Genomic DNA, 6211 nt, shown 5'->3' with positions numbered 1-6211 from the left:
ATCAAATCGAATAATATAAAAACTCAAATCTGCTATTATTATTTGAAAATACGTTCTTGGTTAACAAGATGAATATTTAACAATTACAACATCATTATTAAAATTAAAATATTTTTTAAAATCATTTAATGTGATAATCATAAGTGAATTCAAATAAATTAAATTAAAAATTATGGAAATTATAAACAATTTTACGGAATGTACTGTAACTTTTTAAATTACTCTATACTTTTTGAATTTGTACAATTCTAAATAAATAAATTAAATGAAAAAATATGTAAATTAAAAAAAATGCAATATTATGAAAAATATTGTAACTTTTTAAATTACTCTATACTGTTTGAATTTGAACAATTCTATACAAATAAATTTAATTAAAAATTTTGGAAATTAAAAAAATACCATGTTTCCGAAAAAGTCTGCATTTTTTAAATTACTTTATACTTTTTGAATTTGTACAAATCTAAACAAATCAATTAAATTGAAAATTATGGAAATTAAAAAAAAAACAAAATTACAAAATTTTTAAATTACCCTGTACGTACTGTTTGAATTTGAACAATTTTAAACAAATATATTAAAAAAAAAATGGAACTTAAAAAAAATATTACGGTAAATACAGTAACTTTTCAAATTACTCTATACATTTTGAATTTGTACAATTCTAAACATCAATTGAACAAAGTTATAAAAGTTAGTAATATTTATTTTGCTTCTAATTAAAGAATGTTTTTGAAAATTTAATAATTTCATCAATATAAACAAAACATTTTAGATAGTAGTTTGCTGTGATATTCATTAATTCAAATAAATTAAAAATTTTGAATATTAAAAAAAATATTACTGTATTACGAAAAATACTGCAACATAGAAAATTAAGATCATTAATAATTTTCAGAAACACGAATGGACCAATGTTGGATAAATCAAACTATATTTCAAACTAGATGACCCGACAGACGTTGTCTTGTACTTATGTTTACAATTCGAAACTTTTTTTTTTAATAACCTATACTGATATTTACCAATTACTTAAAAATTATTATGTTTTTTTTACTCTACAGTCTGTACCGAAATGTATATACATCCACTCATATGGATGTTAAATATACAACTGCTTTAAATAAAAGGATGAGTATTTGCTCTTATAAAAAACTTAATAAAACATTTTTTTCTTATAATTAGTTATTTTTTCGATATCGATTGAAAAAAAAAGAAATTTTACCACTGAGAGACACGTTATCCCCCAGGAAAATGGCAAATGAGTCTAAATTATTTTCATTTTTGAACTTCTCGAGTAAGACAAACCTAATTTCAAAATTTCATACGAATTGGAACACAGTAAAAAAAATCAGACCCAAAACGCTCCATTGACTTGAGTAAATATTCCGTATCCGATGACAAAAATATGAAAATACTAACGTTTGTATGTGAAAAAGAAAAGGGGTGTTTTTAGGGTTTTCCTGGCAATTATTGGATTTTTTCTCGCAGCAAGAACAATCCTTGGATTTCAACGAACATTTTAAAAAAAGAATTGGCCAAATTGGTTCAGGCGTTGTTGAGTTATACGCTTACCAACACATTTTGCGATTTATTTTTATATTACTGATGCGTTATTTTTACTTAAAAAATAAGTTAGAATTAATAATTTTACACTTCAATAATCACAACATTACTATTAAGTACAAAACATTTTAGTCGTTCCTTAAATTTTACTTATCCTTTATCTCCCATGTAACTAAAATTTTAAATTTAACTTTCTTGTATAAATACTGCATATCTATATCATCCCTTCAATATTTTTAACTACACAACCTTTGTCACATTTAATTTTACAAAATTGCAAAACTTCAAATTTTGGAATATTATATTCTATGCCAACATTTACTTTCAATTATTAATTTTTTTATGCAGATATTTCAAGAAATATTGCCCACGACTAACTTTTTACATACATACATTTGTACATAAATAATACGAACAGCAAGACTTACACAGAGAAAGATATGAAGAAGTTTAACAATATTTAGATTTTTTTAATGGCTGATATAAGAATCAGATTTGTTTAATAGTAATAATAAATCAACGGCTGAAGATATGTTTTGATCTTATATATGACGTTTTGCTCTAAATAAATGCTCGTTTCTCTAACTGATTCATTTTGATTAAGTGTTCTATTGTAATAGAACAAAATTCCATCGAGCATTTATATTGGATGATTATTATCCTCTATGACAAGCTGCAAAGCTTATTTCATAAAGAGTTAACTATTTATAGTTTTATACCCAAATTTTAATTATTACAGAGAGAAAACAACCACATTTTGTACAAAATAACCTTAGGGACTCACATTACTAGACCTTGGCAGTTTGTTTCAAAAAATGACATAAGGGGAAACCTGCTTTAGAGGCTTAATAAAATCGTTTTTTTTTCTGAAATATCTTCCAAAACTAGTCAAGAATATATCCCTAAAATTTCAGGAAAAATTCATATTATTACAGAAGAAATATTGAGCAAAACGAGCGGTTTTTAATTTTTTTGATTTTACCTAATTGGCGGGAAAAAAAACTAAACGTCCTATCGAAACGAGATAAAGGTTATTGTATTCAGGTTTAAATTCTCTTTCAGTTGAACCTAAAAAATCTTTTAAAAAAGTTATAACTAACCCACTTTTTAAACAATCTAAAGTGAATTTTTTTTTATCAAAAAACATGATTTTTTAAGTTATGGGAAAAAGGAGAATTTCTCGTTTTTTTCTTGATTTTTTACCTAGAATCGATTTTTCAACTAGAATCTATATTATTGAATATAGATATATATAGAATATTCTATATGATTTGATTTTCACCTAGATTTTTCAACTACAATCTATATTATTGAAAATATAAATTTGTTTTGATTTTTTTTTTGTTTCGGATGCAAATTGTGACCTGCATCTTTCCCGCCATATGATACATGCACGTTCGTGGCGCCTCAGCAAAATGCTTGTGCCCTGCATATTATGAAATATATTTTTAATGAAAAAAATTGAGAAGAATGTTATAATATATAACAATAAAACCTGATAGTTTTGTTTGAATTAAGTATTAATTTGCTTCCCTAAAAATCCTCTAAAAAGCGATTGTTTGAAGCCTCTGAAGCAGGCTGGCCTTTTAAACTTACATCAATAATCAACAAGACTGACCAAACGTTTTGACAGATACCTCATTTTTAATTGGTTTTATATTTCTAGATCGTGGCTGCTATAAATTGCCAAAAAAGATAAGAAGCACTTAAAGAATATTTCTCTTTTACAATCTTTCTAGTAATATAAGTCCATAAATAATATAATTATTTTGAAAAATATGTACATTATTATAATATTTATCAAAACTGCTACATTTTATGATTAACCCTTTCGCTACTTGAGTGTTTTCGTAGGAATGTCACTGCTATACGGGAACAGCGTGCCACTTAGTTGCACTACTGAACGGACAGGCACAACGATATATTTTGTGATTTTTCTAACATAATCATTAATAATAAAAATGTATCGAAAAAATGAAAATGGCGCTCGTCATAAACTAAATTTTACAAAAAAAAATAGATTTACCAATAATTTAAATCGTAGTGAGTCCGACATGCAACATGCAACATGTCGTCCATGGACGACATTTGGATACACAGGTAGCCGAGTGGATGTAATTCATGGACGACATCCATTGCGAAAGGGTTAAATTATAAGATTTCAGTTCAACATTAAACAATATTTATTACTCAGAAATTTACTCTGTTCACAGGAGTAATAAATATTATGATAAACTTAGTAGTTTCTCATTAACTTTGATATTTACTTTTATAAATATACATATTTTTCAATCCAATTATTCAGTTTAACTTAATATCAATAATATCATTTTTCAAACAACTATAACAAAAATTCTAAGAGTGGCTTTCGAGTATATTGAAATTTAGTTCGAATAATCAAAATCATTTGGAAACGATGACAAAATTTTGAATCCCTTTAGGACGTAATATTAAATGCCAGATGACCAATTATAAAATCGATATTATATTACATAATGATAATATTTATTTAAAATTTACTAGCAAAAGCACATTGTTGTTTTTACAGCAAAGTTGTTAATTTTGTTAGAATAGCTTTTATTATGTTATATAGGGAAGGACGGAACTAAAAAAACGTAGTCTCGAATATTGACATTTATACAGACAAAAAATAATTCATTTTGTTAAAAATAATATGTGTTAACCTAACAAAAACCAAAAGATCTGTATGGAATCTGATGACTGAAAAGTCTGATTTATATGACTCTGATGTCTTTGTTCGCCTTCAAAGCCGTTTTCTCATAAAATTATGAGAAAGATATATAACGTGTGCTCTAAAATTTAAACGAGTAAAATAAATTAAATTAAAATCATATCGATAGTTCTGCATTAAAAATCACCATAAAATATATTCAAAGGTCTAATAATATTTTATATATCATCAATATATATTAAGACAAGTATGAAATGTTGTATTTGGCTCACAATCAGATTCAAATTCTCTGCAGAGAATATTTGGTCTAATTCCTTTCTTGTTGATGATTTTTACAATTGATATTCCTCAGTTTTTATCGAATTGTTTAAAAGATATGTTAGTGTTCTTATGCAAAGTAGGAGAAAAATTATGGTTCTAAATGTTAATGTAATTCACTGACAAAAATTGCAAAAAAAGGAACACAACGATTAAAACAATGGAGCTCTAGGATGAGTACAAAATTTTTAGGGAAAAATTGTATATAGGGCTTTTCTCGAGTAGTATTGCTGCATCACAATGAAATGTAAGATCAGTATGAGATAAATTCTGATAATGAAAATCTAAAAAATATAGATAAATTATCCCAGCGGTTTCCAACCTTTTTGCCCCGCGCTCCCTTGCTCTAATAAAAAAAATGTTGCGATCCTCTTAATTTTTTGAACAGTTTATTTTTATAAATACTGGACTGATTTTATCAGACTACAAATTAATATGCAATACTATATAAAAATATGCATAAAAACTTTATTGTCGTTCCAAAAATGTTGGGTTATTTTCGATAATAGTATTTTGGAAACAGATGTACGCGCTTTCCTTAGAAAAGCCTGGCGCTCCTGAAGGAGCACGACCCACAGGTTGGAAACCGCCAGATTATCCGTTGGGATGTCATCTAATTATCAGCGTAAAATTTTGAGCACAATAGCTCATAGAACTATTAAGTTCTGATTTCTGAACAATGAAAAAAATGATAGTGGTCTATTTTACAAGTTTATATTTACAATCATCATATATATATTACCAGAAGCTATTTATGGCAGTTTGAAAAATAGTTCTATTGAATGAATTATTGGCAAAACGATTAGTGCAGAAAATTATCCACTTTTTTTTCTTTTTCATATTAATATTGGAATAGTGATTTGTTAAAATAGTTGTTATAGAGTATTTACCCTAAGCACGAAGCATATATTTTGCCTTTTATAACCTAGTTAACAGAACTTTATAATTTCTATTTTGATATCAAATATTTGATATGAATCGTCATGCTGGGAACTTTTCGTTACAATTGGTCGTAAATTTTACACGATAAACTACAATGAAGCTGACACGAGCAGATTTTAAATTTACAGCGGTCTAGTTATAATATTTGGTATATGATGGCTTAAATTATGGATCGGCCTTAAGAAGATTCAAAATCCTGTCCTAGTTTAAACTTTACTTCGAGTAAGTCATATTTCTTATATAACAAGTTGACTTAGTGTTAACATCACATAACTAAACCATAATAAGTATTTATTTATTATCTATATGTATATAATTTAAAATTTATTAATGAAATTCGTTATTCTCTAGAATTTTTTGCATATATGTGCGATCTCTCTAATATGTGTATACACAGTACGCATATCTTAGAACTTATGAAGGAGACGAATCCTGCGGAAATTGCAGAAGTCATATGTACGTTGAACCCAAAAAGCATTACTGCTTCTTTGTCAATTTAATAAATCCTAGTAATTAATAATACTTGCAATCATCAATTGATAACAAAAACAAATATCCTATCAATAATCACAACAGTAAAAATCTACATATTATAGAATAGAGATATGTCAGTGAAATGGAATTTTAAATAGAATAATATTTTTCATATATACTATAATTACATATCCTCTTTTTTACTCGAGTAACTAGTAT

Source organism: Ctenocephalides felis, unplaced genomic scaffold (genome assembly GCF_003426905.1).
Source record: "Ctenocephalides felis isolate EL2017-DRISC unplaced genomic scaffold, ASM342690v1 CF-g0.4_SCAFFOLD_00845, whole genome shotgun sequence".
NCBI lineage: Eukaryota > Metazoa > Arthropoda > Insecta > Siphonaptera > Pulicidae > Ctenocephalides > Ctenocephalides felis.
The sequence above is the reverse complement of the archived record's forward strand: the minus strand, read 5'-3'. Positions refer to the sequence as shown.